The sequence below is a fragment of the Equus asinus genome, chromosome 26 (assembly GCF_041296235.1).
Source record: "Equus asinus isolate D_3611 breed Donkey chromosome 26, EquAss-T2T_v2, whole genome shotgun sequence".
Taxonomy (NCBI): Eukaryota; Metazoa; Chordata; class Mammalia; order Perissodactyla; family Equidae; genus Equus; species Equus asinus.
This window is the reverse complement of record NC_091815.1, coordinates 27,664,446-27,681,280: the sequence shown is the minus strand read 5'-3', so window position 1 is coordinate 27,681,280 and position 16,835 is coordinate 27,664,446. Positions and strand designations below refer to the sequence as shown.

Here is a 16,835-nt window from a genome sequence, read left to right as displayed (position 1 = left end):
ACTCAAAATGGATAAAATCCTAAAGTAAGATGTAAAACTGTAAGACTCTTAGAGGTAAATATGGGGGGAATGTTTCATGACATTGTATTTGGCAATTTCTTGAATATGACAGTAAACATAGGCAAAAAAGAATAGATAAATTGGACTTTGTTAAAATAAAAAAACTTCTGTTCATCAAAAGACACAATCAAAAGAGTAAAAGGTAACCTATGGAATTGGAGAAAATAATTTGCAAATTATTTATCAATATGGTGTTAATATCCAGAATACACAAAGAACTCCTAAACTCAACAACAACAACAAAACCAAATAACCTGATTGAAAAATGGGCAAAGCACTTGAATAGACATTCAAATCAACACTACAGTGAGATACTCACTCAGATCTATTAGAATGACCACTGTCAAAAAAACAGAAAACAACAGGTGCTGGAAATTGGAACCCTTGTGCATTTTTGGAGGGAAAGTAAAATGGTGCAGCTACTGTGGAAAATGGTATGGTGATTATGAAAAAAGTTTTACATAGGAATACCATGTGACATTACTTGCAGGTTCTGACTGTTGATGGACCATGTGTAGGTGGTGTTCTGAGTCTCAGGGTCACATTAACACTACAGGGACCTCATGCTCCATGGGATTGAAGTTGCTGCTTATAGTACAGGTGTGGGTACCTGTACTATGCAGGTAACAGAGAACATTGCCCTGTGTGGGACCTTGATTCCTCCCAGGCATCTTCAATCAGAGTTGTCATCTCTCACCTCTCAGCCAACCCAAGTCCTTAAAAGAACAAGGCAGGTTTGTGTATCTGAAGACAAATGCATGAGGATCAGAGCACTCAGAGAACATAAGGCCACTTGCTCTACATCTGGGTTAAAGCACAGACTTTCTCAAGCATCACTATGTGCTGGCTGCAGGTGTAGAGTCGGGAGTGAGAAGGCAAAATCCTTCCTTTATACTCCAGTGGGTGTGACACAACATATCAGGAAATAAATGATTGTCTCCACTGTGTGTGTCCTGCACCAAATGCTCCAACCACATGTGACATAATGCAGAGGGAGATGTAGGCACAGTGCAGGCCTGTCAGTCCTGTGTGTGTGAGGTAGAATACACCCCACCCAAATCCAGAGGTCAGAGAGAAATCACTCACTGTATACGTGGAGCTGTCCAGTTCCTACTTCACTGTGAAAATTCTTCTTTATAACTTGTAGGGTGTGGTAACCTGTAATCCTTCTGGGAGACCTTCTGGAACAGCAGGGATCCATTGGGGTATCTTATCTCTTGACTACTGTATACGGGCCCTGGGGTAATTTCTTGTGTGTCAATTACATATAATGCAATTTGATGCTTGGACTCTACTGTGTCTCCTTTAAACCAGATATAGCCTATGAGATTATCTGTCAGACTGTGAACAAGCAGAATAACCTTCCCTTTGGCAGTATTGGAAGGCACCAATTCAACAGTGAGTTGGCATTGGTGGGTAGGTTCCAGAAGGTTAAGAGTCAGCCTAGGAGGCAAGAGAGAGAGAGATCAATCAATATTTGGACCTACGTATTAGGAAGGAAAGATGAGGCCTAGGGTCCTGAGGAGGTCTTTTCATCTCTTAGACTTGGAGTGTGTGTCTGTGTGTGCGCCTCCTTCTCGTCAAAGTCAGCAGCATGACAACCATTACTTCAGCCCCTCTGAATTTATTTCCACTGTTCCCATTACTCTTCCCCAGGCATCAGCCCAGCTCACTCCCTCACTTCCTTCAGCACTCTGCTCACTCTCAGGGGTATCCTTGGGAGATGCCTTCCCTGCCCACTTGCTCTAAAGAGCCTTTGTCTTCACTTTCTGACCTTTCCCTGCTCTGTTACCTTCCTGACACTTGTCAGTCCCTGACATCACATTCTAGATGCCTTTGCTTATCCCTCTTCTTCCCCATAGAATGTGACCCTCATCAAGGCAGATACTTGTGTCATATCATTGTGCCTGGAACAGGCTGTAAACACCTGTGGATGAAAGATTGTCTGGTGCCTGAGGAAGAGCTGCTGGTCCTGGGTGTGAAGGGGGAAGTTCTTGTGTCTCCTGGGTGAGAGGATGATGGTGGTGGGAGGTCAGGTGGCTATGGGCTATCTGGTTCTCGGGGGAAGGTTTCATGGAGACCTTCCCTCTCTGTGTGTTGGCTGAGTGGTGACTCATAGCCTGTCTGTGTGCTCTCTGCCCATCCTGGGGCCTCTATCCTCTGCCTATCTGACTTTCCTGAGGTCATCCTTCGTTCCCCATGGGTTGTTCCAGGCAGGGAGTGGGGAGCTGCACAGGGGAACCTGAAAGAGGAGGGTGCTCTGAGGCCCCTAGAAGGGGTGAGTGGGAAAGTATAGGAAGGAAAGAAGGACCCAGAAGGGTCTGTTTAACGGAGAGATGGAAATCAGGTTCCTTTTCCACGTCCTTGGTCAAAGCCAGGTTCATGTGTTAATTTCCAGCAAATTGTCTGTGTGTGTGTGTCCCAGTGTCACCCCCCTGGAGGGCATGAGGAGATTTGTAGCCAACGTCAGGGGCTGCACCACGGATGCTGACCAGGCTCCAGAGGGTGTGAGCTGGCACTGAGCCCTGGACACAGGTGAGTTCTGTTCTCTAGGCTGAGGGGTCCTTCATCCAGGGTCCTGTATCACTGTCAGTCCCCAGGCTGCCCAGCTCCATGACAGCTCAGGATGAGCTCAGGAGGAGGACAGGCATTGTCCAGTGGACTCCTGATCCAGTGTTCTGTGCTGCTTGGTGGATGTGCTGTCTCAGGAGGAGCTCACTGCCCTTGAGGCTTCAAGGAAAGGGCCAAATAATTGGTCTCTTGAGGTCCCAAGGCACCCTGGGAGGTCTCAAGGCATGTGGGGTGGGTCCCCAGAATGGCCTGTGTTTCTCTCGTCATAGTGCTGGTGCGTTGCATCTGAGTCATCTGTGTTCCTGTCTGTCATCTTCTCTAGACCTCCTCACAGGGCCCAGGAGCTGGAGCTGCTCCATCTGGAGACTCAGCCAGGGGATCCTGTAGGTTCCTCTGTTACTTGGGGGAGGCCCCATGGGACTCTCAGCCCCTCTGAGATGGAAGCAAACACACATCCTGCTTCTCCCATCCCATCCTGCATGGGAAGTTTCCCTCATTCATTGGGATGCCTTGGGCTGGTGAGATGTCTTCAGGGGACCATAGCTAGCTGTCCTCACAGACGAAGGACTCTCAGGATGGGGTGTTGCTTCTGATTCTCTCCTAGTGGTAAGTCCACTTGGGGTTGAGAATCCAGATTTTGTGCCAGATCAGGTCTCTGTGAGAAGAGGAAGGACACAGTCTGTCAGCCCAGTCCCTCCTGGGAGAGTAATCACTTACAAGGTAGAGATGGGGAGAGGGTGTGATTTTCTTTGAATGAATGAGGACCCAACCCCTCGCTATTAGGAGGCCCCTCCCCCTTCTCCTGACTCTACAAGGGGTATAGGCCCATCCCTGAGACAGCTGTGGGCACTTGGTGGCCTCCTCTCATGCTGATGCCAGGGCCCCTGTGTCTACACAGAACATGCTCTAACCCCCAGGAGTCACACACGGGTGACAGGATTCCATCGTGAGGTTTCCCTCATCCATCTGATGAGTATTTACTGAGCATCCATGACATGTCAGGTCCTGGTATGAGCCCTGGGAAGTTCGCAGAGAACAGAAAAGACATGGGGCTCTGGCTACAGAGTTTGCCCTGTGACAGGGAGACAGGCACTCAGAGAAAATCATGGAACTAAGGAGTTAATTCTAATCAAGAGAAGGACTGTGAAGGGAAAGCATGTAATGGAGTCTCAAGTGGTCTGGGGATCACCAGAGAAGCCCTGAAAAAGCGGCCTTTTGGCTAAGACCTGAAGCATGAATAGACATTCACCCCATGAAAGACAGACAGTGTGGATTAAGGAGCTGTCTGCAGAGGGATCAGCCTTCAGGTGGGCAAACACTCGGTTGGATGGAGGTGCGGACAGAGTCCAGCATGGGGAGCTTGGAGAGTGAGGAGAACAGTAGACCAGATAATGCTGGTGAGGGTCTGACCCTGCGGGGCTTTGGGTGATGCTGAGGGAGCTCAGCAGCCTCATGGGGAGACTCCAGGTTGTGAAGTAGCTCTGCCATCCTCTGGTGGACAAGGAAGAAGTGTAGAAGGAAAGGTCATTGTGCTAAGTAGTTTACATTCATAAATCTCAAGCATTTTTTAGGTGTTTACCAATAATATAAAAATTGAACCATGTCCCACTCTTAAATTTGCAATTGCTCTCATCCCACATCTCTTATGTACCCCAACAAGATTTCATCCAACTTAAGATTTGTGCTCTGATAGAAGGCCAAATTCTGTCTGCTTTATGGGTATCTACTTACAACACTTATGGCCCTGGGGCTGGGCTGGAGCATCTGCAAGTAAGAGAAAAGAGGAGTAACAGCCTATGTCCTCCCTGAGCCAGAGTGTTCAGGCAGACTAGGCTTCATTCCCTCCTCTCCCCTGACCCTAATGACGTCAGACCAATGGGGCAGAGCCAGATGGAATCAGAAGTCCAGGAGCGTTTATTCACACCCCTGATGCACAAAGGATGTAGATGTGTAATTCTATGGGGAAGGCAGGGACAGTTAAGAGGAATGATCCAATCCTTTAGGGCCATGGACTCACAGTCATTTCCTCCAGTGCCCACACATAGGGCGGGGGCATTTGGACCCTGAGCATCCAGCCTTCCCTGCCCATTGTGCCTGCAACCATCCCTCTCCCTAATGACTTGGGCCTAAGGTTGATTCCAGGTCACCCGTCCAGGCTGCCGCATCCTCCAATGGGAGGTTCTTCCCTGGAGTCCCTGAAGTCTGTCCCAGGAGCTTCACCCAGAGCAATCTAAAGGGTATTTAAGGGGCAGGAGTTGTGGTAGTAAGAACACTTGCATTGGTCTCAGGTGATGGAAAAGGTCCTAAAGAGCTCAAGGAGGAGTGTGAGTGCCCTGTAGTGGACTGTTCCCACTGGAAGAGAGCAAAAAGGGTCCAGGAGAGCTGAGAGATTAGGGTTTGGACAAAGCGCTCATTCAGGTTGAGAAGGAGGCATATTTAGGGGTGGTTAACTTATGGCTGCCTCTAACTCACCAGCTGGAAGACTATAGTTTTCAAAGGGTGTAACCACATGTCAGAATGACACCGCTGGGTTATACTGCAAAGTCAGATGAGGGAAATACTATAGACACTGAGATGAAAAAACACATGATAACAAATCTAAATGCAATGTCATTAGACAGTCTAGTGTGATGTTCTTATCATCTTAAGAGTCAGCAGTCAATGCAAAGTCATTTCTATCATTAGGAAAATATCTTATTAAGAAGGAAATTAAATCATAGGAATTTCTCCTTATTTTCAGAGTCATATATCTTGGCATCATTCCTTAAGTGCAAATCTACACCCAAAATTGGACTTTGTCAGAGACCGGCCAGTATCAGGGTCTCATTCCCAGCTCCTGTGGGCTGACAGTGTGCTTCCCTCTAACCCAGGGCCCCTCTCTGAAGCACAGGAGCCTTTGAATCTCCCTCATTAGGGGAAGGGTGATTTTTTAGCGTCTTCACCATTCATGCATCCACTCTCACACTCTGGGCAGAATCTCTTGTCCACTCTTAGTTTTGATACTTAAATTACCGACTTATATTTCTGTCCTTCATCAATCCCAGAATTTTTTTTTCTTTGAACAAGATTAGCTGTGAGCTAACATCTGCCGTCAGTCCTCCTCTTTTTGCTGAGGAAGACTAGCCCTGAGCTAACATCCATGCCCATCTTCCTCTACTTTCTATGTGGGACTCCTACCACAGCATGGCTTGCCCAGCAGTGCCATGTCAGCACCCAGGATCCGAACCGGCGAGCCCCGGGCCGCCAAAGTGGAACGTGCAAACTTAACTGTTGCACCACTGGGCCGGCGCCCATCCCAGCATTTTGAAAGGCAGAGGAGGTGCCTTCTGCTTGAGATTTTGAGGAAAAGAGAGACAGAGACAGTTACCTTCACCCACCTTGAACATACCTCCTCTTGAGTGGCATCATTACCCAGAAGGATCTGGACACTTCTTTTGATAGTCAGATGCTTTCCAACTCTAAAGGAAAAATGTGACACTCTCTCTACAGGGTTGACCAGTAGAAATGGATAAAGAGAAATTGCATTAGTGTTCAGAGAGATGGTGATCTATATGAATGCATGAAAGCTTAAAACCCTATGAGAATCCACATAAAGCATGAAAGCTTAAAACTCGAGAATCCACATAAAATTCACATTCTTGTGCTTAAACATGGATCCTGATTGGCTTTCACCATTTCCTTAAGAAGTAAACTACAAAAGTGACATTAATAATGAATTACAAGAATAACACATGCACCACAGTTACTGTTAAGACTAGTTGTTTCCTTGTCCTTAAAAGAGCATCCAAGTGCCTTATCCTCATTCTTACCATGTAGAAAGGGAATGCCTTTCAGTAGTATGTGTTCCCCACCATCCTGAAGTGGCTGGATATTTATAAATTCATAATTTATAAATTCATTGCCTGGTAGAAAGCCTTTCTTCCTTTAAATCTCAAATACAAGACTAGCTGCAGCTCCTGGCCCTTTTCCCAGATCCAATCACCTCCGACCAGCTCCGAACAAACAGAGGCCTGAGCTTCCCTGGTTCTCAGCAAAGGTTGCTCTCAGTGCTGCCTCTCCGCTCAAGACATCCACCTTGTCACATGTCTATGGGGCACCGACCTGGAGGGTTCTGAGCACCATCTTACAGCCTCAATACAAAACGTACCAGAACCCTGCGTGCCTCACTCCAGCCACATTTGAACTTGGGGAGCTTCTGACAGCCAAATCCCTACTCATAGACACCCACCACACCGCCTGCTCCTCCAGGATGGCTGTCTGTGCACGACCAAGCCTACATTGGGCTTAGTGCACCCACCATGAGCATGGTTCCCACCCGGACCCTGTGACCACCTGCTAAGATGCAACCTGACTGGGACCAACAGTCCCTGCATGTGGTGGTTGTCTGGGCTTGGAGGCGCTTTCCCAGGAGGGGGCCATGATTCCAATAACCAGCCCTCCTCTCTGTTTCTGGGAGAGTTACGTGAGACATAGTGTTTGGCCTATTCTGCACTGGAGAGCAGTCTGGAGCCCAGGGACCTCAAGATCACTCTTCTGAGGTCACAGGGGCACCTCCATATTCCCACATAGATACCCAGCTCTTCAAGGCCTTCACTGTGGGAGGAGAGCCCAGACCCCAGTACCTGGGAGACTGTACTGAGGCTTCAGGCAATGAGAAAGTGAGACTGAGGATTGACAAAGAACTGCTCTTCTTGGAGAGCCTGGCAGTGAGAACAGGAGGTGGAGCTGCGGCACTGGCCATCTGTGATTAAGCCCCACGTGAGAAATGGGGTGGTCACTTCCTTGTGCCCTGCCGGACCTCTGAACAGAAGCCTTGAATCCTGTCTGGGAGGATGAGACAGAGCCAGATATCCAACCATCTCTGTCTTCTCATCCCCTGCTGAAGGTTGATGAAAGTAATAAGGTTTCAAATACTGACGTATATGAGGAAGCCATTCTTGTTTAAATCTGATTCAGCCTAAAACTTGTTTTTCCCAGAGCAGCCTGACTTATAGCCCACCAAACGTGCGCTATACATCTGCTTCAAACATTTTCTCAAAGCAAAGAATCCACTCTTTAAAGATAGGGATGACTGTCTCCCTTCCTCTGATGCCAATATCAATAATTATTTGAAGATAAACTTTTCTTTCCAGAGAACCAAGGTCAAGTTGACCTGCTGTTTATCTGCTAAACTGCAGCAAAACATCTCCTTGTGACTTTGGGGAAAAAATTGTATTCCCATCATGCTTGGTGTATGTACTTTGTCCTGAAATGGGATATAACCATGTCATAAACCATTCTTCTCTGGATTTCTTTCTTCTCTGGTGGAGATTGGACTTGTGATCTAGTCCACAGCTTGGCTCAGATGAATATCACCTTATTTTTCTTAACTATAGAGTGATTATTGATTATTTGCATTGACAAGGGACAACACCAGCCCAGGGCCCAAATCCTCAGCTGGGTGAGGACTCCAACTCCAGGGCCTTGGGCCTTACCTCAATCTACAACAGAATCCACCAGTGGGGCCCATTTTCCTCTGAGGACACTCAACTACTGTGTCCCCCCAAAATTCAGGCCTCTCCAGGCACCCGTGAGACTCAAATCCTAGTTGCTTTCACCCTGCTGAACTCCGCATTTCACTGACATAGGTCACTGAGCACCACAGGCCACCTCCACCATGTCCCACTGACAGGGCTGCCAAGTTTCTACAATGCTTGTCCTTCTCCTGTGGAGCCCACCAAGCAAAGAATTTTGTTTGGAAAGATGAGATTCCAAGTCCCGACCATCCTGCTCTGAACCTCCTGCAGACATCCTTGTCCCTCCATATTGAATCCATGTAGGGGCCCCCCCAACAGAAGATTGGGGGCCTCTTGTAGTCCCAGACCAGTCAAGCTGCAGCATCTCCCAGTCCCCCCCTCCCCTCCTCAATACCTCAGCCCCAATCTTGGCAAACCCCAAAGCATCACACCCACAAGAAGTAGCCTGTGGCCCTGACCCCCTATCCCACGTAAGACCTCAATTGCTTCAGATTCTTCCACTTCTGTGAATCAGGAAGTCCCAGATTTCTGGCTCAGCCATCAAGGAGGTAGTGATCATCATTGGGGCTCCTGACCCCTCTCTTCCAAGAAGCTGGAGGCCCAAGGCCTCTGTGGGGACCCAGGAGGAGGCCAGGCAGGATCCCTTTGGACATGAACTATCCTGCTTTCCACACTGGGGAAACATTGCTCCTATCAAATCTCTTCTCTCCCTGGTGCCTGCCCACTCCTTCTTGCCTTCTCTCCAGGGAAGCAGACTTTCCAGGAAGGCAGTCTTCCTTCCCCAGCTCCCTCATTTGCCTAGTTTTTAGATATGGGTTTGTTCTCATATAAAATATTAAGAGGCTGCTTTATTATCATGGAGATTACCATATTCTTTCTTGTTATAACTCATACAGCGCGATGTTTGTCTACAGAAGGATTTTCAACTTTGAAACTATGCATGTTTTGGACCAGATCATTCTTGGTTGTAGGGGATTGTCCTGTGTGTTCAGGATTTGTAGCAACATCCCTGGCCTCAATCCAGTAGGTACCAATAGTTCACCCATAATTTCTGACAACCAAAACACATCTTCAGACATTTCCCAATATCTCTGGGAGGAAAATACCATAAATTTGACAACCACTAAAGTAGACCCAAATATTTTTAAAGGATAAATCTCAAAGAAGATAACTAATGAAAAAAATGAGATAAGCCTTATATGTGGCACAATGCCATTTAAATAAATACAAAATTATATTTGCGTCATAACGGAGAAGATAAAAAACCAAGTAAGAAGTCCTTGGATACTTTTCATATTTTGTTCTTTGCATCCAAAGCCTCTTTAAATACTGTTCAAACATGAATCTCATGGTTTTCCCTCATTAAAGAGTCAGAATATACAGCTGTTAACAAAGCTAGGTCACTTCTCTCATGTGGAGACAGAAGCCCAGGAAGTAAATAAATATATATTATGTCAGTTGAGGATGTGCGCTGTAAATAAAAATAAAATCTTTGCATTCATTTCTTCTGAGGAGCAGCAATTGGCATTTGGGTGGGAAATTCCATGTTATGTGAGACAGTCTCCAGGTTCTAACCACATTTATCATCCCTACACTCTTAGGTCTGGAAGGCTTATCATGTAACTGGTAGAGCAAAAATATGTCCCCCCTCATTTCCAAATTCTCTCTGAGTGGGGGCAGTGCCATTCCCAGCTGAGAAAAACTTCTAAATTTTTAACGTTTATTTCCAGGCTTTTTTTGCCTTCTCCTTAGGGAGTAGGGGGCTTCCTGGGAAATTGAACAGGTCTGTGACTGAGGGGACCACCGGTAAAAAAAGTGAATAATGAGGACCCTTCCCTTCATTTACTCTTTTTCTGCTCATGGGAATTTTCTCTTAGCAGAAATTCACCTGAAACTCTGGGTCCGTTCTTTCCGGAGACACACAGGTAAAACATTATGCCTAAATTATCCCAACCCCCAACCCTATTTCCTAGGAAAGTGGAGTTGTGGTGGCAGAATGTATTGGGGACAGTATTAAAAGGAAACAATGAGATTCGCAAAAGCCTCTGCCCAGCCAGGAGGGCGCTGGGCTGCCTTCACACCATGGACAGCTCCCAGCCTCTTTCCCTTTGCAAACACAGGTAGGGACAGGAAAACAGAAAATGGGGACAGCTGATGTGCACACAAATATGAACAAGGAAGGAGCAACCATAGGTGGTAGACTTATCATGGGTGTAACTTCTTTTCAGCTCCCTCCCCTAGTGTCCTGACCCATCCTGCCCTCTTGAGCTCAGGCTGTGGGGAAAAGACACCCATAAAACACATCAACTCTTCCAAACAGCCACCATCTGTTTCAGCTCACCTTCCCCCATGAGCTCCCTCTCACCTCCTCCTTGTCATCCTATTTCCATATACACTGCACCTCACAACTCTTGGTCCATCAAGAATTGCTCCTGCCTCCCACAGGGGTGCCCTCTTTCCTTTCTCCATGAACCTGCTTCTTCCCCTTCTTTGCAGCAAACCTCATTGACTGTTTGCCACAAGGTCATCCCAACCTCCACCAGTGGACACAATGAGTTCCTTCTGAACTCTCTCCTCTGAATCCTCCCCTTTGTGCTGTGACAACGTGTTCAGGAGCAGTTACCTATGCTCATTTGATGTGTCCTATAGATTCCTGCATACCTGAGAGACAGGCAGGACAGGCCTTGTTGTGGTTCTCAATGGCCACATAGCTCCTACACAAGGGGCTGAAACAAGTAAATGGCTATAATTGCTCAGAGAATGAATAAAGGAAAGAAAGATGGATAACTGGGTGACATCTCTTCTCCCCCCCACATAATTACTATGGGAAGGCTGTGGGCATGAATAAATAGACCACATACACTCCCAGGGCTGCACATTGGTGCAGTTTTCTATAAGGTAATGTGTAGGTTCCTCTCCTAAATTTTTTGTTTGTTTTGAGATAAAAGTCACATAACCTAAAATTTACCATTTTAACCATTTTGACCTGTGGGGCCTAAGGAATATGCGCCATTGGGTCCTACCAGAGTTCTACTGTGCTGCAGGATAGACCCAGGGTGATGAGAGTCCTGGAGATCCACTTAAAATACAGATTCTGACCCAGCAAGTGTGGGGTGGACCTCAGAGTCTGCATCTAACAAGCTCTCAGGTGATGCTGATCACAATGGCCTATGCAGCACACTTTCAAAAGCAAGGCTGATGGGGACCCCTGCCCCCTGAGAGGATGACTCAGCCACCCCAGCATTGGTTTCTGCTGTGTCCTGGCCTTGGAGTCTGTCAGCAGCACACAGAGACCCAGGGGATTATTTCTGTTTGTGACACAGAAAACCTGCTGGAAACCAGGGTCTTCCCAGTGTCCTCAAATGCTCGGAGAAGGTTGTCTTACTCCCAGCAGAAAGGTCACAGAGATGACTCTGGGGGTGAGAAAGGGGCAAACTGAGTGATGACTCGTGAGGTGACCCACTCTCCATTTCTGGTGTCATCAGCCTCGGCTCTGCTTTCTGGGACAGACACCCAGTACAGGTGTCTCAGAAGGAGCTGCAGTCCTGGGTGTGAAGGGGGAGGTTTTCTGCATGTCCTGGGTGAGAGGATGGTGTTGGTGGGTGGGCTACCTGGTCCTTGGAGGAAGGTTTCAGGGAGACCCCCACCTCCATGTCTGTTGGTTCAGCTGTGGCTCAGAGCCTATCCATGTGCTCCTTCACCATCCTGGCTGCCTCTGTCCTCTGCCTGGCTCAGTTTCCTGTGGTCACCCTGTCTTCCCCACGGATGGTACTATGCAAGGAGTGTGGAGCTTTGCAGGGACTCCTGAAGTAGCAGGGTGCCCCGAGGCCCTAGAAGAGTGGGTGAGACATTCTAGGAAGGTAGGCAGGACTCAGAAGGGATGGTTTGAGTAAGGGATAGAAATCAGGCTCCTTCTGCACCTTCTTATCCAAAGTCACATTTATGTGTTAATTTCCTGTGTCTTGTCTCTGTGTGTCCCAATGTCATCCCCTGGAGGGCACGAAGAGACCTGTGGCCCATGTCATGTTACCTGGGTTCCATAGGGTGTGAGCAGTTCCTAAGACCTGGACAGATGTGGGTTCTGACCTCCATGTTATAGGGATTGGTCAGTCTGTACCTTGGTCACTGCAGGTCCCCAGGCTGCCTGACTCCATCCCAGTGCAGGTGAGCCCAGGGCGAGGACAGGCATTGTCCAGTGGACTCCTGATCCAGTGTTCTGTGCTGCCTAGTGGATGTGCTGCCTCAGGAGGAGGTCTCTGCTCCTGAGCTTGCAATAGAAAGGCCTCGTGAGGGGTCTCTTGAGGCTTTCGGGAGAGGGCACTGGCCTTGGCAGACTGATCTTCAGCATGGCCTGTGTTTCTCCCATCATGGAACTGAGTGTGCTGCATCAAAGTCATCTGTGTCCCCTTCTGTCGTCTGCTCTAGATCTCCCCACAGGGCTAGGGACCTGAAACAGCTCCATGTGGAGAGTCAGCTAGGGGATCCTGGGAATTCCTTTGTTGGAGGGGAGGCCCCCATGGGACACACTGAGATGGAAGCAAATGCAGATCCTGGTTCTCCTGTCCCATCGTGCCTGGGGAGTTTCCCTCATTCACTGGGATACCTTGGCTTGGTGAGAAGTCATCAGGGGACCATAGTGAGGTGTCTCCACAGACTAGGGAACATCGGGGTAAGGAGTCACTCCATGCTTCTTCTTTAAGGTCACAGTGGAACTCCCTTCTCTTTTGATAGTAATTTTAAGTGGGGTAGAAAATCCAGATTTTGTGTCAGGTCAGATCTCTGTGAGAAGAGGAAGGACACAGGCTGCTGGCCCAGGCCCTCTGCAGAGAGAAGTCACAAGGTAGAGATGGGGTGGAGGTATGATTTTCTGGGAATGAATGGGGATCCAAACCCTCACTGTTAGGAGGCCCCTGTCCTCCCTCCTGACTCTACAAGGGTAAAGGCCTCTCCCTGGGGCAGCCACAAGCACTTGCTGGCCTCCTCCCATGCTGTTGCTGGTGTCCCTGTGTCTACATTGAACATGTTATGACTCCCATGTGTCACAGGAGGTGACAGGCTTCCATCGTGTGGTTTCCTTCAGCCATTTAATGACTGCTATCAAGCATCTGTTATGGGGTACACACAGGGATGGCTGGATATCTGGCTTGGCTTACCTCTCATCCTCGCAGACATTGTCTCTTAAGTGGAGCCTGTTCACAGTGCCCCCTGGGCACACACACACACAAAATCATCTCCCATCATAGATTAATCATGGTGGCCCACACCCTGGCTCCACCTCCTGCTCTCACTGCCTGTTCCTTTTCAAGCCTCAATCTCCCATCTTGCCACCACCTGAGGCCTCAGCACCACCTCCCTGGCACTGGAATCTGGACACTTTTAGTGCCTAGCCAATCAAACCTTCTACCTCACCTGATGCTCCTGTCATGGGAGAGAAGGGTCAGGTGATGGGATCCTGCGAGGACTGGCAAGTCCATCTGGCGGCATGTTGGTGGGTGGTCATGGGGTCCAGGCACGCCCAGGAGGTGCCCATGACAGATGAGCATGGGGTCAGTGCTTTCTAGTAGGTTTTGTTCTGCCAGAACTTTGGGATGTCTGTGGACACGGCTAGAGGCGAAGAGTGCAAGGTTGTGGTGATGGTTGGAATGGGGCCACAAAGAGAGAGGGGGACTCTCCATCTGCTGCCCCTGCACTCACCAATCAGGGTCCTGTGGATGTGGAGACATCAGGGTGCAGGGACAGCCCAGGGTGCCCCGGGTATCTTGAGGACTAGGGGAGCTGTGGCTCGACTCATCTTGCTGCTCGTCACAGACCGTGTGATCTGGGAGAAGGTCTGGGAGCCACCTTCTAGTTTTGTATTTGAGATTTAAAGGGAAAAGTGTAGCCATTTCTGTCAGGTCACAAAATTGTATATAGCCTATAGTCACAGTTACATCATTGTGAAAATGAACATAATGCACTGGATGCTCTGTTAAGGAAAAACGACTATTTTACTTTTATCAGTAGCGGTGAGGTATATCTTACTCTCCAGTTCATTATTAATATCACTTTTTGTACTTTAGCTCTTAAGGAAATGGCAAAAGTCACCAGGATCCACGTATCAGCACAGGAATGTGGATTTTATGTGCAGTCTCCTGTGATTTTAAGCTTTCATGAGTTCCTATAGGTCTTCTGTGAACACTAATGTGATTTCTCTTTGTCCATTTCTACTGGTCATCCCTGTGCAGAGAGTCACGCATCCCCCTCAGAGTCGGAAAGCATCTCACAACCAATAAAAGTGTCTAAATCCTTCTGCGTAATAATGATGGCACTCAAGTGGAGGTCTGTTCAAGGAAGGTGAAGGCAAGTATTTTTGAGAACTTTTCCCTCAAAAATCACAGAGCTGAAGGCACTCCTGGGTCTGTCAACATGTTGTATGGATGAAGCACAGAAATAGAGGTCGGTAATTTAAGTATCAAATCCAAGATAGACAAGAGATTCTACCCAGAGTGTGAGAGTGAGGCTGAATCGTGAGGACACTAAAAAGAACCCCCCCGCCCCACCAATGAGGGAGCATCAAAGGCTCCTCTGCTTCAGAGAGGGGCCCACGGTTGGGGCCAGTCAGCCCTCTTTTGCTGGCAATGAGACCCCAACAATTGCCAGTCTCTGACAAAGTACATTTTTGGGTATAGATTCACACTTAAGGAATGATGCCAAGATATATGATTCTGAAAATAAAGAGAAGCTCCAATGATATAATTTTCTTCTTAATAAGATATTTTTTCCCAATCATAGAATGACTTTCCATTCATTGCTAAGGTGCCTCTGAAGGTGGTAAGACCATCACAGTAGACCGTCTAATGACTTGAGTATAGATTTGTTATCATGTATTTTTTCATCTCAGGGTCTATAGTATGTCCCTCATCTGACTGCAGTACAACCCAGTGGTGTCATTCTGACTTGTGGTTACACTCTTTGAAAAACCAGTCTTCTAGACGGTTAGCTACAGGCAGCCGTAAGTTAGTTGATCACCCCTAAATATTCGTCCTTCTGAACCTGAACGTGCCTTTAGTCTAAGGTCACCCCTAATCTCTCAGCTGTCTTGGCCTCTTTTCCTCTTCTTCCAGCAGGAACCATCCACTAGAGGGCACTCATGTTCCTCTTTGAGCTCCTGTGGACCTTTTCTAGCACCTGAGACCAATGCAAGTGTTCTTACTGCCACAACCCCCAGCCCTCAAACACTCTTTAGATTTGCTCTGGGTGAAGCTCCTAGGACAGACATCAGGGACTCCAGGAGGATGGCAGCCTGGACTGATGACCTGGAACCAACCCCAGGAGCCAGTCATTTTGGAGAGGTATGGTTCCAGGCATATTGGGCACCAAAGGCTGGACACTCAGGGCCCAGTGGTCCCTGTCCAGGCATGGGTACTGGGGGAAATGACTATGATCCTTTTCTGCTATTTTTTGAGGGAGGTCCAGAGCCGCAGGTAATATTTTTATCTCCTAAGATTCCAGCTGTTTCTACATAATTGATAACATGACTGCTTGAGTATTTTGGTTTAGTTTTATAGATTAGGATAAGGAGACTCAATATGCAAATCTCCTGTCACCTACAATATGGCAAAAATCTGTCCTACTGGTGGAACCTCTCAAATTATACCATTTAGGGAAATGTTTCTCACATTCTCAGTGTCCTTGAGAATTACCTGGGGTGCCTTTGGAGAATGGAGATTGCTGGTTTCCGGGTTCTTATGGCCAAGGTTGAGAAAAACAGGGCTGGTGAGGGGATATGCTTTCCTTCTAGTGAGAGGACCTGCAAGGTGCAGGCAAAGGGCCTGGATGTGTCATTCTAACATTGGGAAGACAGGAAGATTAAGACAAGTGATCCAGTCTATGACAGGAACACTAGTTTATTCAATACATATGTCCTAACAATGAATTCTTGCATTTAAAATAAACGTTTGTTAAATGACTTTCAAATTCCATCACCTTGAGATTTCACGTGTGTGCAGGAATGCATCACACACACACACCCCTCAGGGAACCTAGAGGACCATGCACTGCACCAGGCAGGCATCAGGAGCAGAGCAAAGAGAGCAAATGACCCTCATGATGTCCCTGGGGCAGTCAGCTCAGAGACTGCTCTGAAGGCTGAGGTAGGGATGAGGACAAGGGCAGGTGCCTCTGAGGGGTGAGGGGCCTGCTGGGAGGAGTGAGGGCACCAGAGATGTGTACTGATGTCTCGGAAGGCCACTACTCCCAACAGAGAACACCTCTCTGCAGCAGCTGTGCATACAGAGAGTTCCAGGGCCAGGGTGCCAGTGCCTTGGCCCCACCACCAACCCTGTTCCAGGGTGCAGAATTTGCAATCTGTGCCCCAAATGGGTGGGATTGAGGTGATATCAAGGGAAACTATAATTCCAAAATCAAAAGCCTGTCCTACAAATTAAGAAAATATCCATGCATACTCTATTAAGACCCAAGGCACACACTGCCCACATCTATATTAGCAGGAGGTTCAGTTATTTACTGGGTCCTCCCCAACAGGTCCACTTGCAGACATACACGGTGGCTCACAATTGTCCCTGCATCTCTCCTTTGTTCAGCTGCTGCCACTTCCTGACAGACTGATGATCAGGATGATGGAGCTTGATAGCCTGCTCCCACAGCTGACCAGTCTTGGCCTCCAGACTGGTGGGAATAGGGGGGCAC

The 16,835-nt window shown here is 48.0% G+C and overlaps 1 pseudogene; it reads left to right on the top strand.

Moving 5' to 3' along the window:
* Window positions 1-16,835, top strand: part of LOC123281331 (poly(A) polymerase alpha pseudogene) — a 296,804-nt pseudogene that overhangs the window by 144,002 nt on the left and 135,967 nt on the right.